Here is a 19,786-nt window from a genome sequence, read left to right as displayed (position 1 = left end):
TAGGGGAGGGTCAGACAGACAGATGGGTGGATGAATGAACAAATAACAGAAAGATGTACACAGAGTGCCTACTGTATGCCAGGAACACGGATGGGGATTTCTATATAAGTTTTCTATCTGCTTATGATCTAGAAGTCCAGCACTCAGGTCTCTGCAAGGAAGTATCACCTTATGATCTGTAAACAATTTCTGGTTAAAAAAAAAGCCCAGCCAGAAATATTATATTTAGGGAAGAAAGCATAAGGAATGGTGATGCATCTACTCCTTTGGGCATTCATAGTTCATCCCATATCAGACTAAATGCTGAAAGCACTGGCCTCTCAGGAGCTTTGTGGAGCCATCATCACTAAATTGCAGTTTGATGCTATGCACTCAGCTTTCATCAAGATTTGTTGTGAAATCCACTTCTGCATCTGTTGTAAGATTGTAGTTGACATTATCCACTTTGTTCTTCAGGGCCACACATAAAAATTTGTGGTATATAATTTTATTCCCTTTCCCTTTTTACCTTGGCTGGCAAGAAGCTCAGAGATAAACATGATGATCAATTACAGTGACAAGATACGCCTACAGCATTAACATAACTTTTAATCTTGATATACAAATATATTTCTATATTAAGCATATTATACTATAGTTACACTTATACCTATAACTTCACTTACGTATCATCTATATCCTTAGTTGTGAACTATCTCGGGTCCTTTTTTTGGGGAAAGAGGCAGTAGATAAGTAAAAATAAATGAAAAAAAGCATAGTATTTATGTAATGTTAGCATGTCTACTTCTAATGGAGGCTGAGAAGAACAAAACACTTAAAACAAGACTAATCTTTAATGCATTTACATGTGGTCTAGGAATCAAATTCATTTGGCTACACACTGTCTTGCACACCCAGCCACAGATATGCACGTCCATCCTGGCACCCATAGTGATCCATAGAGGCACACTCACACTTGCACTACTCCCTAATTTGTACGGCTATTCACATCTCCAACACTCTCTGGCTCAGCCCTGAAGTTTGGCAAAACCAAGACTGAGCATGCAGATAGATGAGCAGATAATTGACTTGCACATAGTCAAGATTTAACTGGTTTTGTTTAGCACGAATCTTGAATATGTGCCTGTGGTGGTTGATGTCTTCAGTGTGTTTACCACTAGACTTCTGGGACTTGATTTCTCTTCCTGGTCATCCAGTGTTAGGTGGGAAAAAAAAGCATTTCATAAAAATTTTGGGTGCTGGTTAATATTTTCTGAATACCCACTATGTTCTAATCCTTGTGTGGTTAAAGGCATGGTTACATGCGTCTTCCAAGTGGGAGAACTGAGGACAGAGGGATTAGCTCACTTCCAAAGCTCGCATAGCCAAAACCCAGGATCTTCTGATTCCACAACCTGTACCCTTTCTCCTGCCTGACTCTAACCCTGGGGTGATGTCAAAGATGTCCAGTAGGGAATGAAAATGAAGAAGACCCTGGCTTTTTCTCTCCTTCATCTGCTGTATCACAACCACTTACTAAAACCACCTTGATGCCGGGGGGGAAAAGACTTGACGACAGCATCACAGGAAGATGAAAAAGCTGCAGGTAGGTGAAACAAACAGCAAGTTATAGGGGGTCCTCTTTTTAAGGGGAGAAATTTAAGCCCTAATACTTTGCTCTAAGGCATGTATTCTGGTAAAGTCTTAACCTGGTTACCTGTGTTTCTGGCTCTCCCAAGTCCCTCCCAGACCTCTGGGCACTTGTCTACATTTCTGAATCTCAGCAGGATTAACATTTTCAGCTGGATAATTCTTGCTTGTAGGGGCTGCCCTGTGCATTGTAGGAGATTTAGCAGCATTCCTGGCCTCCACCCACAGATGCCAGTAGCACCTGCCCCAGCTGTGACAAAACATCTTCAGACATTGCCAAATGTGCTCTAGGGACAAAATCACACCAGGTTAAGAACCATGGACTAGGGGAACGGTTGTAGAGTGGGGCTGCTGATAGGCAGAGGCAGAAAGGGGCAGCTCGAGGAGGCTGGACTACTTTAGTGGGCCAGGTGGCCAAGAGAGGCCTCTGGACTGGAAGGGGGTTCAAGGAACCATGTCACTGACCGCTGCCAGCCTCTCAGCCTATCTCTCTGGGATAACCCTCCACCAGTCCCTGCTCCGAGGCTGGAGAAATGGAATGGAAATCAATGGTATGGGCCCTTCCCATTTCCTAGGTGTTTTGCAGTTTGGGTCTTTGTGATTTTGAATTTATGACAAATAAGCCAACCTGCACTAAAGTGTTCCTTTTTCCTCAGCTGAGTGGAGGACTGGCTGAGCTGATGAGTGGTGTAAATCAACAAGGTGGCAAATCGGTGAGTTCTGCTGCTCCTTTGCCCCCAAGGAACTACTTGTTAAAGCTCCTGAGCAGCATCCATGTCCCTGAAGCACCTGTCATGCAGGCTGCGGGTGAGAATGACCTCATGATGAGCACAGACCCCAAGGAACTCCAGATCGCGTTTTTCAGATGCTTCCCAAAGATAGTGCTTAAGAAGCTCTGTAATCTGCTTTCTCATGAATTCAGAATATCTTGCTCTCCTCAGACCCTGTTGGCCTTAATAAATGAGGCTGGAAGGTGGGCCCTAGGGGGTAAGGCTAGAATGATGTGCCCCACCTTCCCAGTGAGGCCATGCCCCTGGGGAGTGAGGCTGACCTGACTCCACGAAGCAGGTGGTGTCTGGCCCCCGGCATGGTGGGGTCAGCTGGGGATTGGGTCCTGGGCTCATCTGCTGAACCCAGCCCTCAAGTCGCACTCAACTCCCCTGGCACAAGCAAAATACACTCTTCTTCCATGCCTGGTCTTCACCTCTTCCACTCCCAGATGGATGCCTTAAGATTTTTCTTTTTGGAGAAATTCAATTTTGAAAAGTCATACCTGAGTCTTAAACCTACTTGCTTTGGAGAGAACCCGACTGTCTCAAGTGTGACAGCCAAGAGAACCCCTTGCTCTCCATGTGTGAGCTTCACCACAGCAGCGGCTTCCCGAGAGCTGGCTAGAAATACACAACCTCGGGCCCCACCCAGACCATTGGAATTAGTCTGCCTTTTAACAAGACCCCCAAGTGATTTGGTGCACAGTCACACCTGAGAAGCACCGTGTTCCCCCACAAGCGGAGAGCACTCTCCCCAAGGCCCCTGATGGCGGTGAATAGCCTCTTCAGGATTTCCTGCCCCTCCTCTGGTCACCCGACCTGTCTGTCCTAATGGTAAATGTCCACGGAAGAGGTTACCTTCACCACCCTTACCCCTGTTCAAACAGTCTCTCGATCCCGGCAGCCAGGAAGACCTTTCTCTTGCCAGCCTTCCATCTCTCCTATTGTAATCGTGGCTGGATTATGCTTGCTGTAACCTCAGCACGTCACTATTTCAATTACACTTCATTTGCTTAATGACAGTGAGTCACTGGCTGTTTTATGGCTCATTTCTGGTTGTTTTCTGAGAAGAAACCTGAGGTCCTTAATCGTAGGGGCAGCAATGTGTACCAGTCACTGGATACACAGCTGGAGACAGAGCAGGCAAGAAATGAAAGTCAGCTAGTGGAGGGGCCTGAGGTCCTTGCCTCTTCACCTTTGGACCCATAGCCTCTGCCTCCAAAGAAGAGGCCTGGAAATCTCCAGGAACAATGGCTCAAGCTGTGCCGGAGATTACAAAACACAGGCTCCATTTTGTTGTCTGGGGAAGCCAAGAGCTCAGGGAAGGATGGAAGGTGGATGGCTGCCAGGCAGGCAGGAGAAGGCTCTGTGGCCCGTTCCTGGATGCCTGCCTCCTCCTCCCACCCTGGAGTTGAGTGGGCCACAGGCTGCTCAGGGGTTTCCAGCTTTCGGCAGGCAGCGTTCCCCAAGGACAGGTAGCAAAGCACTCCTGTAGGCCCTGTGCTCTGAGCCTCAGTTATTCTCAACAGAGCTTAATGATCCCCACCTACAAAATGGGTGGGAATAACCCAGCTCTTTACAATAATGTAAATATCTTTCAAATACTCCCACTTGAGACAGCTGGAAGGATAAGTGAGGAAAAACACGAATCCGCTCCTTCCACCGTTCAGGTGGGCTCCTCACGGCCCTGCTTCAGGCAGAACTTCCAGCTTCCTGACTTGATGTTCTCTGGAGTGGCTCCCTGTTAAATCTGCCTTCGGGAGCCCTGCCAATGTTTTAAGGACCAGCTCACATTCAAACTCATTGAGGCCACCTTCCCAGGCTCTCCTGTGAGAATTAAGTAAGCTTTCCCCTCCCCTGGGCACTTGATTTGTAAGCCTGGTGGAGCCCTTTTGTGGTTCTGGCTTCTATTTGCATGGTATATGATGGAGTCAGTATCATGGTGCTGGAATTGGCCAGAGGTGGGTTAAATACCAGCTCTATACCAGCCAGGCTCAGTGGCTCATGCCTGTAATGCCAGCACTGTGGGAGGCCAAGGAGGGTGGATCATGAGGTCAGGAGGTTGAGACCATCCTGGCCGACATGGGGAAACCCCATCTCCACTAAAAATACAAAAAATTAGCCAGGCATGGTGACACACACCTGTAGTCTCAGCTACTTGGGAGGCAGGCAGGAGAATCGTTTGAACCTGGGAGCCAGAGGTTGCAGTGAGCCGAGATCACGCCCTTGCATTCCAGCCTGGGCAACAGAGCAAGATTCTGTCTCAAAAAAACAAAAACAAAAACAAAAACAGCTCTATTACACACTAGCTCGATGCCTTGGACAGGTGACTCAACCTCTCTGAGACTCAGGTTACCCAACCACCAAAATGGGTATAATGGTAAGAGCACCTATCTCCTAGGAGTGAGGGGGGAATAAACAAGGTGATGTATGTCAAGGGCTTTGTGCACTCACTGCCTGACACAAAACGTGAGCTCACTCAGGAACTGGTGGACCATGCTGCTGATTCTGGAGCCCAGATGTACTGCCACTCTGATGGCGATTAACCACCATGGTCACTAGACTGAGCTTCTGGAGGGACGAAGCCATTTAAAAACCACCTTTGACCCTTACAGTGTCCAATCAAGTGTCTCTCACACAAGAACTGACCACATCTCTTTTTTCAGGAACTGTCTCTCACAGTTCCTCTTTAAATGAGACAATATCGTTAAATGAGATAATAACGTAAATGAGAGCAATTAGCACAGAGCCTCTCAACAAAAAGCTCAAGAAATTTGAATATCTCTTTTCTAAACAAACAAAAAAAAAGAAAGTTTGTTCTATGGAAGCTTCAACAGCTTGAATTAAGGTTGCTAATCCAAAAGGCTTAAAGGTTATTTGTTGGGGACTCCAGGAACTGAAAAGTGATTTCTGAAGAGACCATAACTTTGTAACTATGAGGAATGAATTAACTGATTGAGGCAACTGATTGAACCGGAATGGATTCAAATCAAGTCTTCCATGTCCTGGTCTCGCCCTCATAATGCCTGCAGAAATGACAAAGGGAGATAAATGATGAGCCTGACATGCTGTCGGGAGGGTTGCAATAGCAGTGGTATGAAAGCGCCTGGAGAGTGTATGAACCCAGAAAGGGTCAAGCCTGACCCCAGAGAAGGGGCTTCAAGGGCTCTAGAGGAATCAGGTTATGTCAAGGACCCCAGGAGATGAGCATGGGGGAGAAACTGATTACTCATGTCTCTTTCCAAATCAATGCCTTCCCCACAAATAACCTTCCCCAGGTCATGAGATCTGTGGTGCCTAGAGGAGGAAAGAAATACTGGTTTCTGCTCTATGCCATGGGGAAAGCTAAGCTGAAACCAAAGCAGCAGCTGCCTGCATGAGCCGGCAAGCACACATCCCCACGCACAGCCAGGCTCCAGAATCAGTCCCGGCTGCTCTCTCCTCGCAGACAAATATTCCAAGCTGCGGTGCTTGCTGTCAATAAAAATAAACAGTTTCATCACAGCATAAGAGGAAAGCGTGGCTGGCAGACAGGGGAACAACAGCTCGGAGAGAAGACAGGTGTGTTGCTCTCTCCTTTTCCCTCTCCCTCCCCAGGGGCCTTACTGCCTGCCATCATCTGCCACTGCAAACAACCTGTTCAGCAGTGTGCAGCTGTGAGCACATCCTCTGAGAGAAGGCATCTGCTACCCGAAGATACCTTCAGGTATGCCTGAGGACAGGAAGGGTGCTTTCTGAAATCTAGACCTCTTGGGTCAAAGTTCTAGAACTGTGTGGTTGAACATGACCCTGGACAGGTCACTGAATTGTCTGGGTCACAGTCTCCACCTGTGGAATAGAACATGGGGAGAGGCACAGGAGATGGAGGCGATAGCTCTGGGATAAAGAACAGATAACCACTCAGTCAACAGCCATTGCTTTGCTAGCATTGGAGATAACGGCCATGATGTGACTTTCCACATTATAACTGTGCATATGTTGACTGGACGCTCACTGAGCCCATCTCATATTCCTGGCACACAGCTAAACTGCACTTCTCAGCCTCCCTGCATCTATACATGATCTGGGATTGTTCTCACCGATGGGATATGAGCAGAAAAGATGTGCGTCACTCCCTGCCTGAGGCAGTTAAGAGTGGGTGTGTTTTCTCCATTCTTTCTGCCATGAGATGGACTCCCCTACACTCCTGTGTAACTGCAGGGTGAGCCACCCAACTCATATTAGGTTGTGATGAGACTGAGACATGAACTTTTCTTGTATTAGGCTACTGAGCTCTAGAGGTTGCCTATCAGAGCAGCTGAGGTTGCTTACCCTGATGGGTTATCAGCACGACCCTCCATTATATGAAGGATAAATAAATGGCACTCAATGACAGTGACGTTTGGTGAAAATATTACTGAGCTACAAGGTAAGAGACTGAACTTCTAGCCTAACATCAAAAACTATCAAGCTCTTGGTTTTCAGCAAGTCACTTTCTCCTTCTGGCCCTCAGTTTCTGATTTCCAGGAGGGAGTAGAACTATACTGCCACCATCATCCCACACTGCTCTGAGACATCCACAATGTGAAGCCAAGGGGGCTCAGGCCCACCGATGAATCCATCCACCTGTACTGAAATGTGCCTAATGATGTGTCCCAGGTCTGAAGGGTGCTGACCTTGGCTAGACAGCACTGCTCATTATTACCAGACAGCCCTCAATAGCCCCTGCTTGTACAGTACATGAGAATGGCAGAGATACGGTAAACTCCAAGTACTCAATGGTTGCTCAGCCAATGTCTGCTGTGCAATTGCTCATTGATAGCCAAGGCGACAGATGAAATGAAAGTGAAATTTCTCAAGATTCTTCACTACACCTCCCCCATCTCTCCCAAGCACCCTCTATCAGGCTGCCATGTTGCATGACTCCAGGCTGCACCATTCATATCACAGTCTGGATTACGTGCCTCTCCTGGAGTTGTGCAGTACACAGCTGGTGCGGCATTGGATGGTGGCCTTGGCTCTTCTGTGTCCTCAGTGAACACACCATGCATTCCCACACCTCCTTGCTTTTGTCTGTGTGGCTCCCGTTGCCTAGAATAACTTCTCTCTCTTCTCCAACTGCGAAGCTCTAGCATTCTTTCAAGGCCTGCTTGAAACATTTCCTTCTCTGGGAACCTTTCCCTGGTTGTCACTACTTGCAGAAGAATTGTTTATTCCCCTTTAGTAGTATCACCCATTTTGCCACTTGGTTAGTCATTTACAACTCTGCCTCCCCTACTGGACAGTGGGCTTCTCAAGCACCATGACCTTGTCTTTTTCTACTTAAGTTCCCGGTACCCCAACAGTGCCAGGTTTATGATAAATTTTCAGTGAATATCAATACGTTGAATGAACCAAGTTTTCTTTTTCTTACTGCCCTGGGTCATATACAGAGATACACACAGAAAAATGTGTTTTTGAAAAGAAAAAGCACAAAATGTAAAAACCCAAAACTGTTCAGAACCCCCTCCCTGACAAAAAAAAAAAAGGCAAAGATGGCTGCTGATATTGGTGCTTTGAGATGAGAGCAGCTTTTCTTGAACAAATAAAGGATTTAGGCCAGAAAGGTGTTGCCCAGCTCCCCTAAAAGAGGCCTCATGGTGAAATTAAGTCAGGTGGTGAAACTTCCTAGAGCATCAAACCATGGGCCCCCAAGGCAGGGGGCCGCATTGAGATGTGGTCTTTATGGTTCCCCATTGACACATGGACGCCATGTCTCTACAAGTTGACAGTTGCAGCCATCCCTCTGAATAATTTTGGTGGAGTTGCCCATCCTCAGGGACCCAGAGAGTGAATGTGAGGGCCAGTAATAGACCATGAAATGCATATGAGTGGAGGAGAAAAGGACGGTTAGCTTAGGTCTCCATCAAAGTGTTGATGGTGAGGTCAATGGCAGAATAGGCAAGTTCCTTGGAGGGGTGAAAGATGGGAATGAGGGTGATGGAGACCCTGCACTGCCTAAGCAGGCAAATAATGCCAAAGAGCATCCAAGAGTTCCATTCCCCCTGCTTCAGAGGGAGCCAGGCAGCTTCTGAAAAGCCGGCAAGTGGAGAATGCTCATGCCCTCTTACAGATCCTGTGTGGCAGCTATAATCACCAAGAGAACAGTTTCCAGGTGAGGGCTGCAATGGTGGGTGGTTTGTGGACAGCTCTCTGGTAGTTTGCATAATCATGTCTATACGTTTTTGTCCCCAGTCACTGATTAACTTTTGCTCAGCCTCACTGCTGCCTCAACCATTACTGAGATACTGAGCTTCCCAATTTTTCCCAGGAGGCTTAATTGCCACCCCATCCACCCACCCAAACCCCAAAGTCAGTGAGTAAGTGAGGTAAGCTGGATGTAGAGATCCTCTGGGCCAGTGGAGTTGATAAGCATGTCAACAGTCAATAACTTCTTTTCCAGAAATGTTACATGAGTCTCACCTTATGACACAAACTTTGCTAATCAGGCCAACCCCATTCCCATGTCACCAACCTATCCCTGTTGACCTCACAGGCTGCCCCTGCTCTTTAAGGAAGAACCTCACTGCAGCTCCCTCAGGTGGGCATGGGCAATGGCACAGCTACACACTGGCTGACTTGCATTGGTTACCTAACTTGCCTCTCCCAGTAGATGATGAGCTCCCTGGGATGGGAGATCTTAGTCACTGATTATCTCAGTGTCCCCAGAGCCTACACAAGGCCTGTGTAGTAAAGGAACTAACCTTTCCCAAAAAGAGGTTTGGTTCTGTCCTCCACTTTTTGGAGGTGATAGGAGTATCTTTGTTTGCTTGGGACCTTGGGCCAGGCAGAGTAACAGTGTGATTTATGGTGTGGGTTTTGAACCACGGCAGCAATGTACTAGCAGGTGGACACTTTGAATCACGTGGTATCAGCTTGCCTTCCTGACAGGCTGGAGAAAGAGGTGAGCCACATGGGAAGTCAACTGCTTAGGTGATGGAGCTCCAGTAAAAGCTCTGGACGTCAAGGCCTGAGTAAGATTCCCTGTAGGGCAATACTCGTGTATTGTCACACATTGGTGGAATGAGAGTAATGCTGTCCTGACTCCATGGGGAAAGAACAACTGGGGTCTTCACATATTTTATTTTTAAGACTGAGTCTTGCTTTGTCACTCGGGCTAGAGTACAGTGCTGTGGTCTTGGCTCACTGCAAACTACTCCTCCCAGGTTCAAGCAATTCTCCTACCTCAGCCTCCAGAGTAGCAGGGACTACAGGTGCCTGCCACCACACCCAGCTAATTTTTGTATGTTTTTAGTAGAGATGGGGTTTCACTATGTTGGCCAGGCTGGTCTGGAACTCCTGACCTCAGGTGATCTGCTCACCTCTGCCTCCCAAAGTGCTGGGATTACAGGCATGAGCCACTGCACCCAGCTGGATCTCCACATTTTGAATTGTTCCTAGACTATGTGCTTCTTCCCTTGGCTGATTTCAACGTTTCTTTTCCCTGTAACAAATCATATTCAGGAGTATAACATCTTTCAGCAAGTTCTGTGAATCATTTTAGCAAATGATTAAACCTAAGGATAGTCTTGGGGACTCCTGAACTTGCAATTGGCACCAGAAGTGAGAGCAGTCCTCTGTGGGCTCTGCTCTCTTTAATGTTGTAGAGCCCTTCATATAATGAGAGATAATAAAGGTCTATCCACTGAGTTTCCCTTTCCATGAGCAATTTTACTGGGAAGTCTCGCTCAACCCAGGGAAGTTGGACAATAGATGCTTTGGGTTGCTAAGGATAATTATGCTGGCTTTCAACCCCAAGATTCTTATGAGGGTTTCAAGGCCTCATCACAGAGCATAGTTTCCCTAGAAGTTTCTAAATCTGCTTTCCGATTGTGAAGCATTTGCAGATGTACACCTCATCTCAGGCCTGTCCTAAGTAGTCCTAAGCTTTGGAGACCACAGATGACAGCATTCTCGGAAGCTGAGAACCTAACACTGAGGGTTGTAGGCAGAATATTCCGTCTTGAGCAAAGATTACTCTAATGCTCCCTCTCATTTGAGGAATAAGAATATTAATAATAACTATCATAATAATAGTAGCAGTGAAATTGACTGAGCACTTTCTACATGCCAAGAACAATTATAAGTCCTTGGCATTCATTATCTTACTGAATCTTCACAGCTCTATGAAGTGGGCATATTGTTATTCTTGTTCCACTGATGAGAAAACTAAGTGGCTGAGAAATTATTAAATCGCTCAAGGTCACAGATCAAGTAAATGGCGGAACCAAGATTCCAGCCAAGGCATTTTGACTCTGGGGCCGTGGTCATAACACTACCCATGTCCAAGCACTAGGCTCTGGAATGCCTGACATCCTTTCTAGATGGGCATGTCTGAACGGTCTCTGCCAAACTATAAGCCTCTTGAGGGCAGCTACTAGCCCCTTGCAATGTTGAGGCCAGAGCTTGTGCCCATTCAAATAAAGCTAACTTAGAGATAATCTCTCAGGCACTAAACCAGGTAAGCTCTTTTGGACATGATATCTCACTAATCCTCCCACAGTGCTGTGAGTTGCTGTTCACTGCATGACATAGATTGAGGAGCTGAGTCTGCTTTCAAAATGTGAATTCCCAAATGTTCCAGTTCCTCTCAAATTAAATAACACATGTGTATTCAGTATCTTTGATGTATTAGGTTGAACCCTAAAATACTTTCAGTATGTGACGATTTTTGACCACCAAAAATGACAGTTTCATATGGTTTAACCTAAAATAATATGTCAGGCTAAGTACAATTGGCAACAGCTGATGAACAGGAGTAATTGGAAATGTTTGGTCAATGAGTGGCCAATCATGGTCAACTTTAGGTACTCCCCAGTGTTTAGTCACCTGCATATTATCTCTTTGAAAGCATTGATGGTGCCTGAGGCTGTGAGCAAGTGACATTCCAAGGAAGGGTTCACATAAGATGAAAGCTAATGTTTAAGAGTCCAGGAAAAGGGGCACAGTGTAGGATATGGTTCATTAAAACTCTTACAAATAACCCACAGACCCAGGTTAGGGTTTTCAGCTCTGCCTTTGAATATCTATGTGACATTTAGCAAGTGGCTTAACATCTCTGAGCTTCAAATTAAAAAAAAATAGAAATGCCACTTTGCTCACAGGACAGCTGTAAGAAATAACTGACATTGAGGATGTGGAAAGATTTTGTAAGCTGTAAAGTGCTGTACAAACCTTCTGTGGCTTAAGTCCTCTGTGCTGAACAATCTTAGGGCACGTCATTACTCAGAGGAAATCACTGCCAATGCTCCATCTGCATTCGTCCACCTGACCCAGTTTTTGATGGTAACTTTTCAGGAAACCCTTGCATTCAAGTACCACACTGCCTGGTCATTTGTCCAGCACGCCTGGTGTCCTGTTGTGTATGTGCTGAGCAGGACTTGGGGCAGCCCAGAGGAATCACAGGGAATGAACCCAGAGCCCAGCACTGCAGCCTCCACTTCCTCCTCTCGCACCCCTGTGCTGGGAGAAGAGAAAAGGGTGGAAACACAGAAATCCGCACCCCTCCTCCCTGGCCTCAGTCCTAGGGGAGAAAGAAGTGAAGAACCAGCCCAATCTCCAGGAGCCAAAGGAACAGCTTGCACTGCCTGAGCAGGCTGGTGCCAGGAGGGGATCTGAGTCATTCTGACAGCAGCAGGGGCGCAGTGCCAGCCCATCCAAGGGGCCTCCTGCCCCTCCCCTCGGGCACTCCGCTAAGGCATGACAACTGACACCGTGGCAGAGAAACGCATCTCCCAAGCAGAGGGCTTCAGCCTGGCTTTTAGGGACTCACAGAGGCAAAGACCTCCTTTTCTTAGGTCATCACATTGTGATGCAGAGGTCCCTGGCTGCTCTCTCAATCTCAGTCACCTGTATGCTGAGGCCAAATGGCCATGCACCTCCCCACATCACTCACCTTCAGTGGGTCCCATTGTCCACAGGACAGAAGTGGCACCTCTTAGCCTGGCACTCACAGCCTCTGTAAACAAGCTCAGGTCTGCCTTTCCGCCCTATCTGCCACTGCTCCCTTTAGAGGATCCCTTGTGTCAGCCAATCTGACTTACACATGAACTCCCACCCCACCACAAACATGCTCACACACATGCCTTGTTTATTCCCTATGGCTCATTTTGCTCACGTTTTCCCCCTTCCTTTGAAGTCTTACCCATGCTTGAAGACCTAGCTCATATGTCACCTTCACCAAAAGCTTCCTTCCCTGACTATCCATCCACTCGACTGATGTTTGTGAAGCACCCACTACGTGGCTGGGGCTGTTTGGGATGCTGAATATAAGAGGGCACAAAAAGACTGGATTGGCTGGGCGCAGTGGCTCACGCCTGTAATCCCAGCACTTTGGGCGGCCAAGGCACGCGGATCACGAGGTCAGGAGATCGAGAGCATCCTGGATAGCACGGTGAAACACCGTCTCTACTAAAAATACAAAAAAATAGCCGGGCGTGGTGGCAGGCGCCTGTAGCCCCAGCTACTCGGGAGGCTGAGGCAGGAGAATGGCGTGAACCCAGGAGGCAGATTTTGCAGTGAGCTGAGATCGCGCCACTGCACTCCAGCCTGGGCGACAGAGCAAGACTCTGTCTCAAAAAAAAAAAAAAAAGAACTGGATCTTTGTTCTTATGAGATTCCCATTCCAATGGGAAATTACAGAAAATAAAATAAACAAGTAAGTAAAGAAATAAGACTCAGTCAGAGATAAGTAATATAAGGAGAGTCAACCAGGGTGACGTGTAGAGAGTGAGTGACCAATAGGGACACAGCACTCGGAAGCCTCTCAGACGAGGTGCTACTTGAGTCGAGATCTGCAGGACAAGGACTCAGTCATCCCAAGAGTGAACAGAAGGGCATTCTAGTTGATTCTATCAAGGAGGAAAGAGCAATCACTACTAAGCACTCCGACCTGGCCTCTGACTTGGTCAGAGTGATCCACTGCTTGAGACACCCAGTTTCTCTGTCTGCAGAATGAAAGGACTTCCACAAAAAGTCTTGACCTCAGCCACCTTGTAGGTGCCCTCAGCCCCGGGGCCTTGTCTCCCCCATCTGCTGCCCACTCCGGTTGTTGCCAAAGTCTTGCTCAGTGCCAGCCACCTGAGACAGGCAGTCTCCACCATTTCCATTACAATGCTTGAGGAGAGAGTCCCATTTTCTCTCATTTTCCTCCTTCATTTCAGGCACGATATAAAGGACTGCCTACCATGAGGTACTGAAGTCATCCTCCCCCAGACCATGAAGAGCAGTAGTGCACTCTCCCTTTCTGCAGGCTGCCTGGGATCCTGCTATGATCGGGCCTGGAAGCAGAGCCCGTAATGAATCACCTGTTTCCAGGCAGTTTTCAAGGTATGTAAGATGCCGGTGCCACCACTTAGAAGGCTCCCGTGTGTTTTCTTCTACGCCACCACAATCCTGAATGATGGGTCCTCCACCCGTGGAGAGAACCATGCTGAGGAACAGCACGGGAGAACAGGACGGCACCACCACACCAGGACGCATGCAGGCAAATGGCATGTTTTAGGGCGGGAGGCACCAGCCCTCTCCCTTCCCCAGCCTTCAGGGCAGCCTGGGAAGAGCCGGAGCCTCTGTTCTGGGAGCTTGCCCCTGGTGCCTCTACTCAATTTCAAACCTCTGCAGAGGGAAGCAATGGCTCCTTTCAGTGGTCACAGTTCAGAGTCCAGACACACACCCTGATCAGTCACTCCTTGGGTGACCTTGATTGTGCCACTTAACCATGCTGAGCCTCAGGTGCACCATCTGCCAAATGGGATAAAATAGCCCTGTCCAGTTCACTTTACTAGAAATGTATGAATGTAACTGAGCCCTTAAATGTTTGAGATGACCACTTACCATCTACCTATCAAATCATAATAGTTCTTGGGCCACACAAAATCAGGCTGGAAGAGATCGTTGTTGAATAAAAATTGAACCCCTAACACAGCTCTGGGGCTCCTGGCTTCCCAGAGAATTATGTATGGTAACAGCGAAAAGAGCATGAGACACACAGGCTCCTGTTCTGCTTCTTACCTGTGCAACTTTTTAGCATCAGCCTCCTGATTAGTATAGTGCCAACATTAATGTCCAGCTCACAGATGCATCTAGCCAGCAAGGGGACCAGAACAAGGGATGTACCCTGTAAGTGTTAGCTATTAATACCATTACTTAGCTCGTCTAAGCCCTGCTGCTGACTAGGGGCAAACAGAGCTGGGGATTACCCTAACCTGGTTAAATACTGTCCAACTTGCCTGATAACAAAACTCTATCTAGTGCAGGGCACAGTGGCATGCACCTGTAATCCTAGCTACTCAGGAGGCTGAAGTAGGCGGATCACTTAAGCCCAGTAGTTTGAGACCAGCCTGGGCAACATAGCAAGACCTCATCTCCAAAATTAATTAATTAATTAGTTAAAAGTTAAAATTTAAATTTAAAAATTAGCCAGGGTTAGTGGTACACACCTGTGGTCCCAGCTACTCAGGAGGCTGAAGCGAAAGGATTGCTTGAGTGTGGGGGTTCAAGGATGCAGTGAGGCATGATCATGCCACTGCACGCCAGCCTGGGTGATGAAGATTCCAGCTCTAAAAAAATAAACCACAAGAAAAACTCTACCTAGGGCCTTGCGTTTTCCTAGAGAATCTCAGACTCCTTTTCGTTATGTTATCGCTCATCTTCCCAAGCTCTGAGAAGGCAGAGGAAATGGCTTTTATGCCGTAGCACGGAGCAGTTAGGGGACTTCATCGGAGTCTCCGAACAAACTGAGGTAGCAGTAAGAGAACCCAAGTTTCCTACTTCTGACCACTATGCGCCGCAGCACTCAAAACAGAGAGATGGCGCTCAGGCCGAGAAGGACTCCGCCCAGCCTGGAGCCGCACTGGCTGCTGGCAGCCGCTTTCTCCAGGAACAGAACTCGAGGGTCTGGGAGCTCAAGGCACAGAGGCTGTTTCCGGAGCCTGGTGCTGCCAGGCCTCGGCCTCCCTGCCAGCCCTGCAGCACTGCTGTACCCATCCTGGAGAAGCCAACCAAGGCAGTTACGAAAGCAAACACTTCTAGATTTCAAGGTCTCTCAGTTTTAAATCCATGACCTTCCATGCACTTTAAATACTGCTCTCCATTTCACAGGAGTCTTTATGTAAGTGGGTGGAGGGGCTGTGCCTGCCAGCCTGCCAGTCTGTGTGTCTCGCCTTCAGGAGCTCCTGCGAAAGGTCACCTCGCCACAGACGCCTTCAATGGCTAACGCTTGCATGTGTTAGCGACGCCTTCCTTTTCGTTTTTTTTTTTTAATTTCATTCATTTTGCTTTTAAAAAATCAATATGTCTTGTGAGTTTATTCATCCTCTTAGCTCAAACTTAAAATGCTGGATACACAGGGGCTGCATAAAGGTGCAGATCTGGGAGTAACCAGTAATCAGAGGCAGGAGATGAAAGGGGAGAAAGAGTGGTCAGAGAGGTGGGAGAACCAGGAATGAGCTCACTACCAACATCAGGAACGGAGGCTCAAAAGAAAGGGCACCGCCCAACTCAACTCCACTCAGCTCAGCAACCATGGTTTTAAGCCTACTTTTCCCAGCAATGTTCTAGGCTAGCAATTCCAATACAACCATCATGGGAGCCAAATATGTAATTTAAAGTGTTCTCATAGTCACATTAAAAAGGTAAAAAGATACAAGCAAAATTAATTTTAATAACATATTCTAGTTAACCCAGTATATCCAAAATATAATCATGTTAAATGTAGTTTACTGAAAATTATTGAGATATTTTACATTTTTGTACTAAATATTTGAAACTCATGTATATTTCACACTTACAGCATGTCTCAATTCAAAATAGCCACGTGTCTGATGCTAATGGCCCCGGGTGGCTAGTGGTTATCATACCAGGCAGCCCTATGTACTGGTTATTCCAGGAACTGGGAATCCAAAATGAGGGAGGTACGGTCCTGGCCTTTGAAGAGCAAAGGGCAAGCACACAGGCCATCTCAGGCAAATATAGCAAGAAGTGTGGGCTGTGGTACCCACAGGCTCTCTGTGACACACATAAAGGGTGACAAAATTAGCCTAACCTGGAGGAAGCTCAGGAAATCTCCTGGTTCAAGCACATCGGAAGAGCGGAGGGGTGGGGACATGATTGCTGAGAACGGGCCAAGGCATGTGGCAATCAGGAGGACAGGCCAGATCCTGCTGGGGAATGAGGCTGACACCAGATTGCAAGGGGTTAAGAGTCAGTCAGTGGGGAGAAAGTGTAAGCAGATGGCTGTGAACTGAGGCCAAAGGACAAGATAAGGCAGTGGTTTGCAGGAACAGCAATCATTATAACCATGATCATTAACTGAAGTACCTGTTCTGGGCCTGGCTAGAGAAGGCGTTTCATTTTGATTTTAGGAGGGGAAACTGAGCACATATGTTTATAGAAATGGAAGAAGGGTCCAGCCACGTAGGAACGTTTGGAAAATGCAGGTGAGAGAAAGATTCTGATGAAGAAACATAAAGAGGAGTCCTGAAGGAAGAAGGTCAAAGGTTCTTATATGGAGAAACCAGCCTCAGGCTGTGGGGTAGAAAAGCAGGGACACTTGTTCATGGAGGCAGGAGAAAAAAAAAAACGGAGGAGAATGGGGAATGAAGAGCCCCTTTAAGGTAGGAGAGGAGGGGAGCTGTTGCCAGAGCCTGATGATGTCACTCCAGCCAAAATGTTTCATGACTCCTTGATAATAAGAAATAAAAAGCAAATTCCCTAATAGGACATGTCGAATGTCCACTACCTGTCCTATCTCCCAGCCCATTTTCCATGTCTCATGTCAGACTTTGGTCACATAGTGCTGCAACCTCATCTCCTCCTCTTTCACCCCTGGTGCCCTCACATGCCTTCTTCCCTTAAAACTCACCTTTATCCACTAGTCCAGAAACTGCACTATTTATCAAAATCTAAAGACTCATTAAACCTTACTTCATCTACAAAGTCCGCCCTGATCTTTTCCTAGGGGTATAACCTCTCATTCTCCTTGCTGCCACACGCCTCTAGTCTAGAAACTACCACTGCATGCCAGGAGTGGGGTCTCATAAACAGATGAACAACTTGAGGCCAGGGACAACATTTTAGCCTTTATTACGTCCCCCAGGATCTCTTACAGGGCTTTATATATATATAATAAATATAACCTCCATGAGGACTGGGACCCTGTGTTTTTGTGCACCACTATAAACCCACATTGGGGTTCCAACCCTGAAGTAAGCACACACTGGAAGTTTGACAAATATTTCTTGAACGTGTGGATGGGTGAATGGATGGATGGAGGGAGGGGTAGATAGATGGATGGATGGACATCTGTCTATGCAGTTAGACCAAATACTTAAATCTTCAAAAATAGAGATGATATCATAAAATTATTCTGTATTCTTCAGCAGCACATAGTATGTGTATTATTTGGGTCTTTGACCCCTCCAAATCTCATGTTAAAATTTGATCCCCAGTGTTAGCGGTGGGCCTAGTGGGACGTGTTTTGGTGATGGCGGCAGATCCCTCATAAATGACTTGGTGCCTTCCCTGCGGTAATATATAATATATAAGATCTCACTCTATTAGTTCATGTGAGAGCTGGTTGTTTAAATAAGCATAGTACTTCTCCTCCTCTCTCTCTTGCTCCCTCTCTCACCATGTGACACACCAGTTTCCCTTCCCCTTCTGCCATGAATGGAAGTTTCCTGAAGCTCTCACCAGAAGCAGATGCTGGTGCCATGCTCCTTGCACAGCCTGCAGAACTGTGAGCCAAATAAATCCCTTTGCTTTATAAATTACCCAGCCTCAGGTATTCCTTTATAACAGCACAAAACAGGATAATACAGTATGGGCCTCTATCCACAGGAGCATTTAAATAATTCTATTGACTGCGTATGTATTGACGATAACAATAACCTGAACTTCTATATTTCTTTTTCTCCAAGGAGAAGATCTAACACTTTAGAACAGAGACTGCAAATTGGGGGATTGAATTATTTTTATTTTGAGTCTCTGTACATGTCCTGCACCCTCCACTTCACCTCACTATTAGCCTACACCTCAATAACACTTCTAATAGCATTGCCTATCTGGTCCCGAAGGTATATAAGTATTAGGTTGGTGCAAAAGAAATTGCGGTTTTTCCATTGAAAGTGATGGCCAAAACTGCAACTGCTTTTGCACCAACCTAAATATTTAGAAACCAGTGTGTCCTGTCTACAGAGGAGGAAACAGAAGGATGCAAGGCTTGAGTAGCTTCATTGAATCTAACAGAGGTCCTTGGAAGAGTTAAGCCCATGTCCAGGTCTCCTTTCCTTCAGCATTACAAAACTGCTCTGTGGGACCCAGCTACAGGTCAATATTTTCCAAAGTTTTAGCATAATTGTTTTCTCTAGACCAGTTTCCCTTACACAGCCTAAGATGCAGGTAAATTCTTAGTTCCTGGTAAACTCCAATAACCTCAGTGGCAGCCTTTCCCAAAGAAGAGATACACTTACAGAACAAATGGCTGCTTTTCCAAACAGACACCTACTGTCCACTTTTGAATACTCATGGATGATGATGGGCTGACTAAACACATCCATAAATCAGAGTAAACCATTAAGAGAATTCCTAATAACTTTGTAATTTTGCCTTCAGAGAAGCCTGAGTCTTCAGTGATAGAAATCCTCACCCTGCCTAACGAAGTCTAATATCCCCACTCCATCCCCAGACAGCAGCTGTCCTGGATCCCCAGCCCCATCCATGTCTTTGATTTGAACATAGAGCTTCACATTACACTCTCTCCCTGATTCTCTGTCCCTGCTCTGGGGCATCAGTGTCTTTCCTCATCTTGACCAGGTTTCTGAGTGCTCTCTTAAGGATACACTCAATGCCCACACAAACTGCCTCTGAGAGAAACAGAAAAACCACCACATAACTATTGTAAACCTCAGATGTGGCCTGATGAGTTACCAAGATGCTCTGATCAAAGATTCCAACTTAATTCCAAGTAGGAACATTTCTATTCATCAAAGGGCCTGGAGAGCCCAAGAATGGTTAAATAAAATGGGAGAGAGAAAAAGAAGTGCTTGGCAACAGGAAGACTGTGGGTTAATGAAAAGAAGTTCATCAGGTCAGGAGGTGGTTGCTGGAGTCACTGTTAAGGCAGCACTCCTTAGAGTGGAGGGCACTTAGGTCATCACTCACAGTGCTTCTGAGAACAAGTCTTTTAAAGAGACGAGCTTTGCCAGTCTGGGACCTCCATTTATAAACATTTCTTGAGCACCTTTAACAGATCATGGAATGTGCTAGGTTCTGTAGAGGATGCAGTGATGAATACACCATGATTTTCTCACTCAGATAACTTATCATCTCATCTCATAAAGAAGACAGAACACGTAGGCACATACCTACAA

The sequence above is a fragment of the Pan paniscus genome, chromosome 10 (genome assembly GCF_029289425.2).
Source record: "Pan paniscus chromosome 10, NHGRI_mPanPan1-v2.0_pri, whole genome shotgun sequence".
Classification (NCBI taxonomy): Eukaryota; Metazoa; Chordata; class Mammalia; order Primates; family Hominidae; genus Pan; species Pan paniscus.
The sequence above is the reverse complement of the archived record's forward strand: the minus strand, read 5'-3'. Positions refer to the sequence as shown.